We start from the raw sequence: 16,859 nt of genomic DNA on the forward strand, positions 1-16,859 counted from the left end.
ATTTAAAAAATCAGAGTTGAAAAAATGGCTCAATACGTCCGGTTTGACATTGAATCGCCCAGCTTAGAGAAATGAATCAAACGGGGTTCCAGATGATGCGGGTGAGCAGCAAGATGCGATATGATGATGTATTACAAATTATGATTCTCCCTCGATTCGGAACTTTGAATGTCGTAAAAATCGTAAACTGTGGTGGAATTGTGGTCGAATATTAAGTGGAACATGTGCGTAGGTATAATGACAGTTGACGTGACGAACTTAAAAACCTGGCAATAAACTGTAAATTAACTTGTAATAAAATATTACATGTATGTATTAGGGGCCTACAACGAAAAATACAGTATTTTCCGTTATGCGTAGGAGGACTCGACGCAGGGTGGACGGCGCCGCGTCGGTCCGAAGACGGTTTCTGCGGACACCGGCGCTTGGGGTTTTCTTACCTTTGTTTTAGAACTTCGACAACATTCCACTGTTCAATTTCACGGTCGATGAACAGCAATTGTGTTCACGCTTTAGTAACCGGAAGTTGAGTGTTCTTCGTAAGCGTGTTCAAGGATCAACCTCACTTACCTGATGTAACTACTTTTATTTATGCGAGCCGAATCTGACAATGATCGGTGGACTCTTTTGAATAACTGAAACTATTTTTCAGTACGATTTGGAGCCGATAGACATGAATGTCACGTTAAATTCTATGAATATAGGTTAGTGAGACATTTCACTGTTCGTCTGTGCAGCAGTCACAATGAAACGGACGAATTCGAATTATAGTCCGATATGCAGATGTGAAAAGATTTGAAGATTTACCATTGCGATCTTCATCGAACGACAAAATCGCAGAAATGTATGACTGAAAGTGGCTTCCGCAACCTCGATCGATATGGAATATTTTTTTCATACATTCTGATTATCAGAGTAACACGTATGTCGATCTGCAACGCCGAAAAATCCCTAGTTTGGGACTTGTAATTTTTCAAAAAAAATTATCACTCGCGGGGGTGTTAGGTTGAGGGTGGCTTCCGCAACCTCGATCGATATGAAAGATTTTTTTCATACATTATGATTATCAAAGTAACACGTATGTCGATTTGCAACGCCGAAAGATTTCTAGTTTGGGACTCGTAATTTTTCAAAGAAAATTATCACTCGCGGGGGTGTCAGGTTGAGGGTGGCTTCCGCAACCTCAATCGATATGGGATATCCTTTTCATACATTCTGATTATTAGAGTAACACGTACGTCGAGTTGCAACGCCGAAGGATCCCTAGTTTGGGACTTGTAATTTTTTGAAGAAAATGATCACTCGCGGGGATATCAGGTTAAGGGTGGCTTCCGGTACCTCGATCGATATAAAATATTTTTTTCCTACATTCTGATTAGAAGAAAAACACGTACGTCAAGTTGCAACGCCAAAAAATTTTTAGTTTGGGACTTGTAATTTTTCAAAGAAAATTATCACTCGCGGTGGTGTCAGGTGAAGGGTGGCTTCCGCAACCTCGACCGGGATGCATCATTTCTTTCATGAATTCTGATCATCAGAGTAACACGTACGTCGAGTTGCAACGCCGGAAGATTCCTAGTTTGGGACTTGTAATTCTTCAAAGAAAATTATCACTCGCGGTGGTGTCAGGTGAAGGGTGGCTTCCGCAACCTTGATCGGGATGCGATATTCTTTTCAGACATTTTAATCATTAGAGTAACACAAACGTCGAGTTGCAACGCCAAAACATCATTGGTTTGGGACTTGTAATTTTTCAAAGAAAATTATCACTTGCGGGGGTGTCAGGTTAAGGGTGGCTTCCGCAACCTCGATCGATATGGAATATCCTCTCCATACATTCTGATTATCAGAGTAACACGTACGTCGAGTTGCAACGCCGAAAGATTCTTAGTTTGAGACTTGTAATTTTTCAAAGAAAATTATCACTCGCGGTGGTGTCAGGTGAAGGGTGGCTTCCGCAACCTCGATCGGGATGCGATATTCTTTTCAGACATTTTGATCATCAGAGTAACACAAACGTCGAGTTGCAACGCCAAAACATCATTAGTTTGGGACTTGTAATTTTTCAAAGAAAGTTAATAATCGCGGTGGTGTCAGGTGAAGGGTGGCTTTCGCAACCTCGACCGGGATGCATCATTCCTTTCATGAATTCTGATCATCAGAGTAACACGTGAGTCCATTTGCAACGCCGAAAGATTTCTAGTTTGGGACTTGTGATTCTTCAAAGAAAGTTAATAATCGCGGGGGGGTGTCAGGTTAAGGGTGGCTTCCGCAACCTCGACCGGGATGCATCATTTCTTTCATGAATTATGATCATCAGAGTAACACGTATGTCGAGTTGCAACGCCGGGAGATTCCTAGTTTGGGACTTGTAATTCTTCAAAGAAAATTATCACTCGCGGGGGTGTCAGGTTGAGGGTGGCTTTCGCAACCTCGATCAATATGGAATATTTTTCTCATACATTCTGATTATCAGAAAAACACGTTCGTCGATTTGCAACGCCGAAGGATTCTTAGTTTGAGACTTGTAATTTTTCAAAGAAAATTATCACTAGCGGAGGTGTTAGATTGAAGGTGGCTTTCGCAACCTCGATCGATATGAAAGATCCTTTTCATACATTCTGATCATCGGAGAAACACGTAAGTCGATTTGCAACGCCAAAAGATCTCTAGTTTGGGACTTGTGATTTTTCGAAGAAAATTATCACTCGCGGTGGTGTCAGGTGAAGGGTGGCTTCCGCAACCTCGATCAGGATGCAATTTTTGTTTCATGAATTCTGATCATCAGAGTAACACGTATGTCGATTTGCAACGCCGAAAGATCCCTAGTTTGGGACTTGTAATTTTTCAAAGAAAATTATCACTCGCGGGGGTGTCAGGTTGAGGGTGGCTTCCGCAACCTCGACCGGGATGCATCATTTCTTTCATGAATTCTGATCATCAGAGTAACACGTACGTCGAGTTGCAACGCCGGGAGATTCCTAGTTTGGGACTTGTAATTCTTCAAAGAAAATTATCACTCGCGGGGGTGTCAGGTTGAGGGTGGCTCCCGCAACCTCGATCGGGATGCGATATTCTTTTCAGACATTTTAATCATTAGAGTAACACAAACGTCGAGTTGCAACGCCAAAACATCATTAGATTGGGACTTGTAATTTTTCAATGAAAGTTAATAATCGCGGTGGTGTCAGGTGAAGGGTGGCTTCCGCAACCTCGACCGGGATGCATCATTTCTTTCATGAATTCTGATCATCAGAGTAACACGTACGTCGAGTTGCAACGCCGGGAGATTCCTAGGTTGGGACTTGTAATTTTTCAAAGAAAATTATCACTTGCGGGGGTGTCAGGTTAAGGGTGGCTTCCGCAACCTCGATCGATATGGAATATTTTTTTCATACATTCTGATTATCAGAGAAACACGTACGTCGATATGCAACGCTGAAAGATTCTTAGTTCGAGACTTGTGATTTTTCAAAGAAAATTATCACTAGCGGAGGTGTTAGGTTGAAGGTGGCTTTCGCAACCTCGATCGATATGAAAGATCCTTTTCATACATTCTGATCATCGGAGAAACACGTAAGTCGATTTGCAACGCCGAAAGATCTCTAGTTTGGGACTTGTAATTTTTCAAAGAAAATTATCACTCGCGGTGGTGTCAGGTGAAGGGTGGCTTCCGCAACCTCGATCGGGATGCGATATTCTTTTCAGACATTCTAATCATCAGAGTAACACGTATGTCGATTTGCAACGCCGGAAGATCCCTAGGTTGGGACTTGTAATTTTTCAAAGAAAATTATCACTTGCGGGGGTGTCAGGTTAAGGGTGGCTTCCGCAACCTCGATCGATATGGAATATTTTTTTCATACATCCTGATTATCAGAGAAACACGTACGTCGATATGCAACGCCGAAAGATTCTTAGTTCGAGACTTGTGATTTTTCAAAGAAAATTATCACTAGCGGAGGTGTTAGGTTGAAGGTGGCTTCCGCAACCTCGATCGATATGAAAGATTCTTTTCATACATTCTGATTATCGGAGAAACACGTAAGTCGATTTGCAACGCCGAAAGATCTCTAGTTTGGGACTTGTGATTTTCTGAAGAAAATTATCACTCGCGGTGGTGTCAGGTGAAGGGTGGCTTCCGCAACCTCGATCGAGATGCAATATTCTTTTAATACATTCTGACTATCAGAATAAGACGTATGCCGATTTGTAACGCCAAAAGATCCCTAGTTTGGGACTTGTAATTCTGCAGAGAAAATTATCACTTGCGGGGGTGTCAGGTTAGGTGGCTTCCGCAACCTCGATCAATAGGAAATATTCTTTTCATACATTCTGAACATCAGAGTGACACGTACGTCAAGTTGAAACGCCGAGAGATTCTTAGTTTGGAACTTGTAATTTTTCAAAGAAAATTATCACTCGCGGGGGTGTCAGGTTGAGGGTGGCTTCCGCAACCTCGATCGATATGGAATATTCTCTTCACACATTCTGATTATTAGAGTAACACGTACGTCGAGTTGCAACGCCGGAAGATTCTTAGTTTGAGACTTGTAATTTTTCAAAGAAAATTATCACTCGCGGTGGTGTCAGGTGAAGGGTGGCTTCCGCAACCTCGATCGGGATGCGATATTCTTCTCAGACATTTTAATCATCAGAGTAACACGTATGTCGATTTGCAACGCCGGAAGATCCCTAGTTTGGGACTTGTAATTTTTCGAAGAAAATTATCACTTGCGGGGGTGTCAGGTTAAGGGTGGCTTCCGCAACCTCGATCGATATGGAATATCCTCTCCATACATTCTGATTATTAGAGTAACAAGTACGTCGAGTTGCAACGCCGAAAGATTCTTAGTTTGAGACTTGTAATTTTTCAAAGAAAATTATCACTCGCGGTGGTGTCAGGTGAAGGGTAGCTTCCGCAACCTCGATCGGGATGCATCATTTCTTTCATGAATTCTGATCATCAGAGTAACACGTGCGTCGAGTTGCAACGCCGGGAAATTCCTAGTTTGGGACTTGTAATTCTTCGAAGAAAATTATCACTCGCGGTGGTGTCAGGTGAAGGGTGGCTTCCGCAACCTCGATCGGGATGCGATATTCTTTTCAGACATTTTAATCATTAGAGTAACACAAACGTCGAGTTGCAACGCCAAAACATTATTAGTTTGGGACTTGTAATTTTTCAATGAAAGTTAATAATCGCGGTGGTGTCAGGTAAAGGGTGGCTTCCGCAACCTCGACCGGGATGCATCATTTCTCTCATGAATTCTGATCATCAGAGTAACACGTACGTCGAGTTGCAACGCCAGGAGATTCCTAGTTTGGGACTTGTAATTCTTCGAAGAAAATTATCACTCGCGGTGGTGTCGGGTGAAGGGTGGCTTCCGCAACCTCGATTGGGATGCGATATTCTTTTCAGACATTTTAATCATTGGAGTAACACAAACGTCGAGTTGCAACGCCAAAACATTATTAGTTTGGGACTTGTAATTTTTCAAAGAAAATTATCACTTGCGGGGGTGTCAGGTTAAGGGTGGCTTCCGCAACCTCGATCGATATGGAATATCCTCCCCATACATTCTGATTATTAGAGTAACACGTACGTCAAGTCGCAACGCCGAAAGATTCTTAGTTTGAGACTTGTAATTTTTCAAAGAAAATTATCACTAGCGGAGGTGTTAGGTTGAAGGTGGCTTCCGCAACCTTGATCGATATGAAAGATCCTTCTCATACATTCTGATTATCAGAGAAACACGTAAGTCGATTTGCAACGCCGAAAGATCTCTAGTTTGGGACTTGTGATTTTTTGAAGAAAATTATTACTCGCGGTGGTGTCAGGTGGAGGGTGGCTTCCGCAACCTCGATCAGGATGCAATTTTTGTTTCATAAATTCTGATCATCAGAGTAACACGTGAGTCCATTTGCAACGCCGAAAGATTTCTAGTTTGGGACTTGTAATTCTCCAAAGAAAGTTAATAATCGCGGGGGTGTCAGGTTAAGGGTGGCTTCCGCAACCTCGACCGGGATGCATCATTTCTTCCATGAATTCTGATCATCAGAGTAACACGTACGTCGAGTTGCAACGCCGGGGGATACCTAGTTTGGGACTTGTAATTCTTCAAAGAAAATTATCACTCGCGGGGGTGTCAGGTGAAGGGTGGCTTCCGCAACCTCGATCGGGATGCGATATTCTTTTCAGACATTTCAATTATCAGAGTAACACGTATGTCGATTTGCAACGCCGAAAGATCCCTAGTTTGGGACTTGTAATTTTTCAAAGAAAATTATCACTCGCGGTGGTGTCAGGTGAAGGGTGGCTTCCGCAACCTCGATCGGGATGCGATATTCTTTTCAGACATTTTAATCATCAGAGTAACACGTATGTCGATTTGCAACGCCGAAAGATCCCTAGTTTGGGACTTGTAATTTTTCAAAGAAAATTATCACTTGCGGGGGTGTCAGGTTAAGGGTGGCTTCCGCAACCTCGATCGATATGGAATATCCTCCCCATACATTCTGATTATTAGAGTAACAAGTACGTCGAGTTGCAACGCCGAAAGATTCTTAGTTTGAGACTTGTAATTTTTTAAAGAAAATGATCACTCGCGGTGGTGTCAGGTGAAGGGTGGCTTTCGCAACCTTGATCGGGATGCGATATTCTTTTCAGACATTTCAATCATTAGAGTAACACAAACGTCGAGTTGCAACGCCAAAACATCATTAGATTGGGACTTGTAATTTTTCAATGAAAGTTAATAATCGCGGTGGTGTCAGGTGAAGGGTGGCTTCCGCAACCTCGACCGGGATGCATCATTTCTTTCATGAATTCTGATCATCAGAGTAACACGTACGTCGAGTTGCAACGCCGGGAGATTTCTAGTTTGGGACTTGTAATTCTTCAAAGAAAATTATCACTCGCGGTGGTGTCAGGTGAAGGGTGGCTTCCGCAACCTCGATCGGGATGCGATATTCTTTTCAGACATTTTAATCATTAGAGTAACACAAACGTCGAGTTGCAACGCCAAAACATTATTAGTTTGGGACTTGTAATTTTTCAATGAAAGTTAATAATCGCGGTGGTGTCAGGTAAAGGGTGGCTTCCGCAACCTCGACCGGGATGCATCATTTCTTCCATGAATTCTGATCATCAGAGTAACACGTACGTCGAGTTGCAACGCCAGGAGATTCCTAGTTTGGGACTTGTAATTCTTCAAAGAAAATTATCACTCGCGGTGGTGTCGGGTGAAGGGTGGCTTCCGCAACCTCGATTGGGATGCGATATTCTTTTCAGACATTTTAATCATTGGAGTAACACAAACGTCGAGTTGCAACGCCAAAACATTATTAGTTTGGGACTTGTAATTTTTCAAAGAAAATTATCACTTGCGGGGGTGTCAGGTTAAGGGTGGCTTCCGCAACCTCGATCGATATGGAATATCCTCCCCATACATTCTGATTATTAGAGTAACACGTACGTCAAGTCGCAACGCCGAAAGATTCTTAGTTTGAGACTTGTAATTTTTCAAAGAAAATCATCACTAGCGGAGGTGTTAGGTTGAAGGTGGCTTCCGCAACCTCGATCGATATGAAAGATCCTTTTCATACATTCTGATTATCAGAGAAACACGTAAGTCGATTTGCAACGCCGAAAGATCTCTAGTTTGGGACTTGTGATTTTATGAAGAAAATTATTACTCGCGGTGGTGTCAGGTGGAGGGTGGCTTCCGCAACCTCGATCAGGATGCAATTTTTGTTTCATAAATTCTGATCATCAGAGTAACACGTGAGTCCATTTGCAACGCCGAAAGATTTCTAGTTTGGGACTTGTAATTCTCCAAAGAAAGTTAATAATCGCGGGGGTGTCAGGTTAAGGGTGGCTTCCGCAACCTCGACCGGGATGCATCATTTCTTTCATGAATTCTGATCATCAGAGTAACACGTACGTCGAGTTGCAACGCCGGGGGATACCTAGTTTGGGACTTGTAATTCTTCAAAGAAAATTATTACTCGCGGGGGTGTCAGGTGAAGGGTGGCTTCCGCAACCTCGATCGGGATGCGATATTCTTCTCAGACATTTTAATCATCAGAGTAACACGTATGTCGATTTGCAACGCCGAAAGATCCCTAGTTTGGGACTTGTAATTTTTCAAAGAAAATTATCACTTGCGGGGGTGTCAGGTGGAGGGTGGCTTCCGCAACCTCGATCGATATGGAATATCCTTTTCATACATTCTGATTATCAGAGAAACACGTACGTCGATTTGCAACGCCGAAAGATTCTTAGTTTGAGACTTGTAATTTTTCAAAGAAAATTATCACTCGCGGTGGTGTCAGGTGAAGGGTGGCTTCCGCAACCTCGATCGGGATGCGATATTCTTTTCAGACATTTTAATCATCAGAGTACCACGTATGTCGATTTGCAACGCCGAAAGATCCCTAGTTTGGGACTTGTAATTTTTCAAAGAAAATTATCACTTGCGGGGGTGTCAGGTGGAGGGTGGATTCCGCAACCTCGATCAGGATGCAATTTTTGTTTCATAAATTCTGATCATCAGAGTAACACGTGAGTCCATTTGCAACGCCGAAAGATTTCTAGTTTGGGACTTGTAATTCTCCAAAGAAAGTTAATAATCGCGGGGGTGTCAGGGTAAGGGTGGCTTCCGCAACCTCGACCGGGATGCATCATTTCTTTCATGAATTCTGATCATCAGAGTAACACGTACGTCGAGTTGCAACGCCGGGGGATACCTAGTTTGGGACTTGTAATTCTTCAAAGAAAATTATCACTCGCGGGGGTGTCAGGTTGAGGGTGGCTTCCGCAACCTCGATCGATATGGAATATTCTTTTCATACATTCTGATTATCAGAGAAACACGGACGTCGATTTGCAACGCCGAAAGATTCTTAGTTTGAGACTTGTAATTTTTCAAAGAAAATTATCACTCGCGGTGGTGTCAGGTGAAGGGTGGCTTCCGCAACCTCGATCGGGATGCGATATTCTTTTCAGACATTTTAATCATCAGAGTAACACGTATGTCGATTTGCAACGCCGAAAGATCCCTAGTTTGGGACTTGTAATTTTTCAAAGAAAATTATCACTTGCGGGGGTGTCAGGTTAAGGGTGGCTTCCGCAACCTCGATCGATATGGAATATCCTCCCCATACATTCTGATTATTAGAGTAACAAGTACGTCGAGTTGCAACGCCGAAAGATTCTTAGTTTGAGACTTGTAATTTTTTAAAGAAAATGATCACTCGCGGTGGTGTCAGGTGAAGGGTGGCTTCCGCAACCTTGATCGGGATGCGATATTCTTTCCAGACATTTCAATCATTAGAGTAACACAAACGTCGAGTTGCAACGCCAAAACATCATTAGATTGGGACTTGTAATTTTTCAATGAAAGTTAATAATCGCGGTGGTGTCAGGTGAAGGGTGGCTTCCGCAACCTCGACCGGGATGCATCATTTCTTTCATGAATTCTGATCATCAGAGTAACACGTACGTCGAGTTGCAACGCCGGGAGATTTCTAGTTTGGGACTTGTAATTCTTCAAAGAAAATTATCACTTGCGGTGGTGTCAGGTGAAGGGTGGCTTCCGCAACCTCGATCGGGATGCGATATTCTTTTCAGACATTTTAATCATTAGAGTAACACAAACGTCGAGTTGCAACGCCAAAACATCATTAGTTTGAGACTTGTAATTTTTCAAAGAAAATTATCACTTGCGGTGGTGTCAGGTTAAGGGTGGCTTCCGCAACCTCGACCGGGATGCATCATTCCTTTCATGAATTCTGATCATCAGAGTAACACGTACGTCGAGTTGCAACGCCGGGAGATTCCTAGTTTGGGACTTGTAATTCTTCAAAGAAAATTATCACTCGCGGGGGTGTCAGGTTGAGGGTCGCTTCCGCAACCTCGATCGATATGGAATATTTTTTTCATACATTCTGATTATCAGAGAAACACGTACGTCGATTTGCAACGCCGAAAGATTTTTAGTTTGAGACTTGTGACTTTTCAAAGAAAATTATCACTCGCGGGGGTGTCAGGTTAAGGGTGGCTTCCGCAACCTCGATCAATAGAAAATATTCTTTTCATACATTCTGAACATCAGAGTGACACGTACGTCAAGTTGGAACGCCGAGAGATTCTTAGTTTGGAACTTGTAATTTTTCAAAGAAAATTATCACTCGCGGGGGTGTCAGGTTGAGGGTGGCTTCCACAACCTCGATCGATATGAAATATTCTCTCCATACATTCTGATTATTAGAGTAACACGTACGTCGAGTTGCAACGCCGGAAGATTCTTAGTTTGAGACTTGTAATTTTTCAAAGAAAATTATCACTCGCCGTGGTGTCAGGTGAAGGGTGGCTTCCGCAACCTCGATCGGGATGCGAAATTCTTTTCAGACATTTTAATCATCAGAGTAACACGTATGTCGATTTGCAACGCCGGAAGATCCCTAGTTTGGAACTTGTAATTTTTCAAAGAAAATTATCACTTGCGGGGGTGTCAGGTTAAGGGTGGCTTCCGCAACCTCGATCGATATGGAATATCCTCTCCATACATTCTGATTATTAGAGTAACAAGTACGTCGAGTTGCAACGCCGAAAGATTCTTAGTTTGAGACTTGTAATTTTTCAAAGAAAATTATCACTCGCGGTGGTGTCAGGTGAAGGGTGGCTTTCGCAACCTTGATCGGGATGCGATATTCTTTTCAGACATTCCAATCATTAGAGTGACACAAACGTCGAGTTGCAACGCCAAAACATCATCAGATTGGGACTTGTAATTTTTCAATGAAAGTTAATAATCGCGGTGGTGTCAGGTGAAGGGTGGCTTCCGCAACCTCGACCGGGATGCATCATTCCTTTCATGAATTCTGATCATCAGAGTAACACGTACGTCGAGTTGCAACGCCGGGAGATTTCTAGTTTGGGACTTGTAATTCTTCAAAGAAAATTATCACTCGCGGTGGTGTCAGGTGAAGGGTGGCTTCCGCAACCTCGATCGGGATGCGATATTCTTTTCAGACATTTTAATCATTAGAGTAACACAAACGTCGAGTTGCAACGCCAAAACATTATTAGTTTGGGACTTGTAATTCTTCAAAGAAAATTATCACTCGCGGTGGTGTCAGGTGAAGGGTGGCTTCCGCAACCTTGATCGGGATGCGATATTCTTTTCAGACATTTTAATTATCAGAGTAACACGTATGTCGATTTGCAACGCCGAAAGATCCCTAGTTTGGGACTTATAATTTTTCAAAGAAAATTATCACTTGCGGGGGTGTCAGGTTAAGGGTGGCTTCCGCAACCTCGATCGATATGGAATATCCTCTCTATACATTCTGATTATCAGAGTAACAAGTACGTCGAGTTGCAACGCCAAAAGATTCTTAGTTTGAGACTTGTAATTTTTCAAAGAAAATTATCACTCGCGGTGGTGTCAGGTGAAGGGTGGCTTCCGCAACCTTGATCGGAATGCGATATTCTTTTCAGACATTTTAATCATTAGACTAACACAAACGTCGAGTTGCAACGCCAAAACATCATTAGATTGGAACTTGTAATTTCTCAATGAAAGTTAATAATCGCGGTGGTGTCAGGTGAAGGGTGCCTTCCGCAACCTCGACCGGGATGCATTATTTCTTTCATGAATTCTGATCATCAGAGTAACACGTACGTCGAGTTGCAACGCCGGGAGATTCCTAGTTTGGGACTTGTCATTCTCCAAAGAAAATTATCACTCGCGGTGGTGTCAGGTGAAGGGTGGTTTCCGCAACCTCGATCGGGATGCATCATTTCTTTTATGAATTCTGATCATCAGAGTAACACGTACGTCGAGTTGCAACGCCGGGAGATTCCTAGTTTGGGACTTGTAATTCTTCAAAGAAAATTATCACTCGCGGGGGTGTCAGGTTGAGGGTCGCTTCCGCAACCTCGATCGATATGGAATATTTTTTTCATACATTCTGATTATCAGAAAAACACGTACGTCGATTTGCAACGCCAGAAGATCCCTAGTTTGGGACTTGTAATTTTTCAAAGAAAATTATCACTTGCGGGGGTGTCAGGTTAAGGGTGGCTTCCGCAACCTCGATCGATATGTAATATCCTCTCCATACATTCTGATTATTAGAGTAACAATTACGTCGAGTTGCAACGCCGAAAGATTCTTAGTTTGAGACTTAAAATTTTTCAAAGAAAATTGTCACTCGCGGTGGTGTCAGGTGAAGGGTGGCTTCCGCAACCTCGATCGGGATGCGATATTCTTTTGAGACATTTTAATCATTAAAGTAACACAAACGTCGAGTTGCAACGCCAAAACATCATTAGATTGGGACTTGTAATTTTTCAATGAAAGTTAATAATCGCGGTGGTGTCAGGTGGAGGGTGGCTTCCGCAACCTCGACCGGGATGCATCATTTCTTTCATGAATTCTGATCATCAGAGTCACACGTACGTCGAGTTGCAACGCCGGGAGATTCCTAGTTTGGGACTTGTAATTCTTCAAAGAAAATTATCACTTGCGGGGGTGTCAGGTTAAGGGTGGCTTCCGCAACCTCGATCGATATGGAATATCCTCTCCATACATTCTGATTATTAGAGTAACAAGTACGTCGAGTTGCGACGCCGAAAGATTCTTAGTTTGAGACTTGTAATTTTTCAAAGAAAATTATCACTCGCGGTGGTGTCAGGTGAAGGGTGGCTTCCGCAACCTTGATCGGGATGCGATATTCTTTTCAGACATTTTAATCATTAGAGTAACACAAACGTCGAGTTGCAACGCCAAAACATTATTAGTTTGGGACTTGTAATTTTTCAAAGAAAATTATCACTTGCGGGGGTGTCAGGTTAAGGGTGGCTTCCGCAACCTCGATCGATATGGAATATCCTCTCCATACATTCTGATTATTAGAGTAACAAGTACGTCGAGTTGCGACGCCGAAAGATTCTTAGTTTGAGACTTGTAATTTTTCAAAGAAAATTGTCACTCGCGGTGGTGTCAGGTGAAGGGTGGCTTCCGCAACCTCGATCGGGATGCGATATTATTTTCAGACATTTCAATCATTAGAGTAACACAAACGTCGAGTTGCAACGCCAAAACATCATCAGATTGGGACTTGTAATTTTTCAATGAAAGTTAATAATCGCGGTGGTGTCAGGTGAAGGGTGGCTTCCACAACCTCGACCGGGATGCATCATTCCTTTCATGAATTCTGATCATCAGAGTAACACGTACGTCGAGTTGCAACGCCGGGAGATTTCTAGTTTGGGACTTGTAATTCTTCAAAGAAAATTATCACTCGCGGTGGTGTCAGGTGAAGGGTGGCTTCCGCAACCTCGATCGGGATGCGATATTCTTTTCAGACATTTTAATCATTAGAGTAACACAAACGTCGAGTTGCAACGCCAAAACATTATTAGTTTGGGACTTGTAATTTTTCAATGAAAGTTAATAATCGCGGTGGTGTCAGGTAAAGGGTGGCTTCCGCAACCTCGACCGGGATGCATCATTTCTTTCATGAATTCTGATCATCAGAGTAACACGTACGTCGAGTTGCAACGCCAGGAGATTCCTAGTTTGGGACTTGTAATTCTTCGAAGAAAATTATCACTCGCGGTGGTGTCGGGTGAAGGGTGGCTTCCGCAACCTCGATTGGGATGCGATATTCTTTTCAGACATTTTAATCATTGGAGTAACACAAACGTCGAGTTGCAACGCCAAAACATTATTAGTTTGGGACTTGTAATTTTTCAAAGAAAATTATCACTTGCGGGGGTGTCAGGTTAAGGGTGGCTTCCGCAACCTCGATCGATATGGAATATCCTCCCCATACATTCTGATTATTAGAGTAACACGTACGTCAAGTCGCAACGCCGAAAGATTCTTAGTTTGAGACTTGTAATTTTTCAAAGAAAATTATCACTAGCGGAGGTGTTAGGTTGAAGGTGGCTTCCGCAACCTCGATCGATATGAAAGATCCTTTTCATACATTCTGATTATCAGAGAAACACGTAAGTCGATTTGCAACGCCGAAAGATCTCTAGTTTGAAACTTGTGATTTTTTGAAGAAAATTATTACTCGCGGTGGTGTCAGGTGGAGGGTGGCTTCCGCAACCTCGATCAGGATGCAATTTTTGTTTCATAAATTCTGATCATCAGAGTAACACGTGAGTCCATTTGCAACGCCGAAAGATTTCTAGTTTGGGACTTGTAATTCTCCAAAGAAAGTTAATAATCGCGGGGGTGTCAGGTTAAGGGTGGCTTCCGCAACCTCGACCGGGATGCATCATTTCTTTCATGAATTCTGATCATCAGAGTAACACGTACGTCGAGTTGCAACGCCGGGGGATACCTAGTTTGGGACTTGTAATTCTTCAAAGAAAATTATCACTCGCGGGGGTGTCAGGTGAAGGGTGGCTTCCGCAACCTCGATCGGGATGCGATATTCTTCTCAGACATTTTAATCATCAGAGTAACACGTATGTCGATTTGCAACGCCGAAAGATCCCTAGTTTGGGACTTGTAATTTTTCAAAGAAAATTATCACTTGCGGGGGTGTCAGGTGGAGGGTGGCTTCCGCAACCTCGATCGATATGGAATATCCTTTTCATACATTCTGATTATCAGAGAAACACGTACGTCGATTTGCAACGCCGAAAGATTCTTAGTTTGAGACTTGTAATTTTTCAAAGAAAATTATCACTCGCGGTGGTGTCAGGTGAAGGGTGGCTTCCGCAACCTCGATCGGGATGCGATATTCTTTTCAGACATTCTAATCATCAGAGTACCACGTATGTCGATTTGCAACGCCGAAAGATCCCTAGTTTGGGACTTGTAATTTTTCAAAGAAAATTATCACTTGCGGGGGTGTCAGGTGGAGGGTGGATTCCGCAACCTCGATCAGGATGCAATTTTTGTTTCATAAATTCTGATCATCAGAGTAACACGTGAGTCCATTTGCAACGCCGAAAGATTTCTAGTTTGGGACTTGTAATTCTCCAAAGAAAGTTAATAATCGCGGGGGTGTCAGGGTAAGGGTGGCTTCCGCAACCTCGACCGGGATGCATCATTTCTTTCATGAATTCTGATCATCAGAGTAACACGTACGTCGAGTTGCAACGCCGGGGGATACCTAGTTTGGGACTTGTAATTCTTCAAAGAAAATTATCACTCGCGGGGGTGTCAGGTTGAGGGTGGCTTCCGCAACCTCGATCGATATGGAATATTCTTTTCATACATTCTGATTATCAGAGAAACACGGACGTCGATTTGCAACGCCGAAAGATTCTTAGTTTGAGACTTGTAATTTTTCAAAGAAAATTATCACTCGCGGTGGTGTCAGGTGAAGGGTGGCTTCCGCAACCTCGATCGGGATGCGATATTCTTTTCAGACATTTAATTCATCAGAGTAACACGTATGTCGATTTGCAACGCCGAAAGATCCCTAGTTTGGGACTTGTAATTTTTCAAAGAAAATTATCACTTGCGGGGGTGTCAGGTTAAGGGTGGCTTCCGCAACCTCGATCGATATGGAATATCCTCCCCATACATTCTGATTATTAGAGTAACAAGTACGTCGAGTTGCAACGCCGAAAGATTCTTAGTTTGAGACTTGTAATTTTTTAAAGAAAATGATCACTCGCGGTGGTGTCAGGTGAAGGGTGGCTTCCGCAACCTTGATCGGGATGCGATATTCTTTCCAGACATTTCAATCATTAGAGTAACACAAACGTCGAGTTGCAACGCCAAAACATCATTAGATTGGGACTTGTAATTTTTCAATGAAAGTTAATAATCGCGGTGGTGTCAGGTGAAGGGTGGCTTCCGCAACCTCGACCGAGATGCATCATTTCTTTCATGAATTCTGATCATCAGAGTAACACGTACGTCGAGTTGCAACGCCGGGAGATTTCTAGTTTGGGACTTGTAATTCTTCAAAGAAAATTATCACTCGCGGTGGTGTCAGGTGAAGGGTGGCTTCCGCAACCTCGATCGATATGGAATATCCTCTCTATACATTCTGATTATCAGAGTAACAAGTACGTCGAGTTGCAACGCCAAAAGATTCTTAGTTTGAGACTTGTAATTTTTCAAAGAAAATTATCACTTGCGGTGGTGTCAGGTTAAGGGTGGCTTCCGCAACCTCGACCGGGATGCATCATTCCTTTCATGAATTCTGATCATCAGAGTAACACGTACGTCGAGTTGCAACGCCGGGAGATTCCTAGTTTGGGACTTGTAATTCTTCAAAGAAAATTATCACTCGCGGGGGTGTCAGGTTGAGGGTCGCTTCCGCAACCTCGATCGATATGGAATATTTTTTTCATACATTCTGATTATCAGAGAAACACGTACGTCGATTTGCAACGCCGAAAGATTTTTAGTTTGAGACTTGTGACTTTTCAAAGAAAATTATCACTCGCGGGGGTGTCAGGTTAAGGGTGGCTTCCGCAACCTCGATCAATAGAAAATATTCTTTTCATACATTCTGAACATCAGAGTGACACGTACGTCAAGTTGGAACGCCGAGAGATTCTTAGTTTGGAACTTGTAATTTTTCAAAGAAAATTATCACTCGCGGGGGTGTCAGGTTGAGGGTGGCTTCCACAACCTCGATCGATATGAAATATTCTCTCCATACATTCTGATTATTAGAGTAACACGTACGTCGAGTTGCAACGCCGGAAGATTCTTAGTTTGAGACTTGTAATTTTTCAAAGAAAATTATCACTCGCCGTGGTGTCAGGTGAAGGGTGGCTTCCGCAACCTCGATCGGGATGCGAAATTCTTTTCAGACATTTTAATCATCAGAGTAACACGTATGTCGATTTGCAACGCCGGAAG

The sequence above is a fragment of the Athalia rosae genome, chromosome 3 (genome assembly GCF_917208135.1).
Source record: "Athalia rosae chromosome 3, iyAthRosa1.1, whole genome shotgun sequence".
NCBI lineage: Eukaryota > Metazoa > Arthropoda > Insecta > Hymenoptera > Athaliidae > Athalia > Athalia rosae.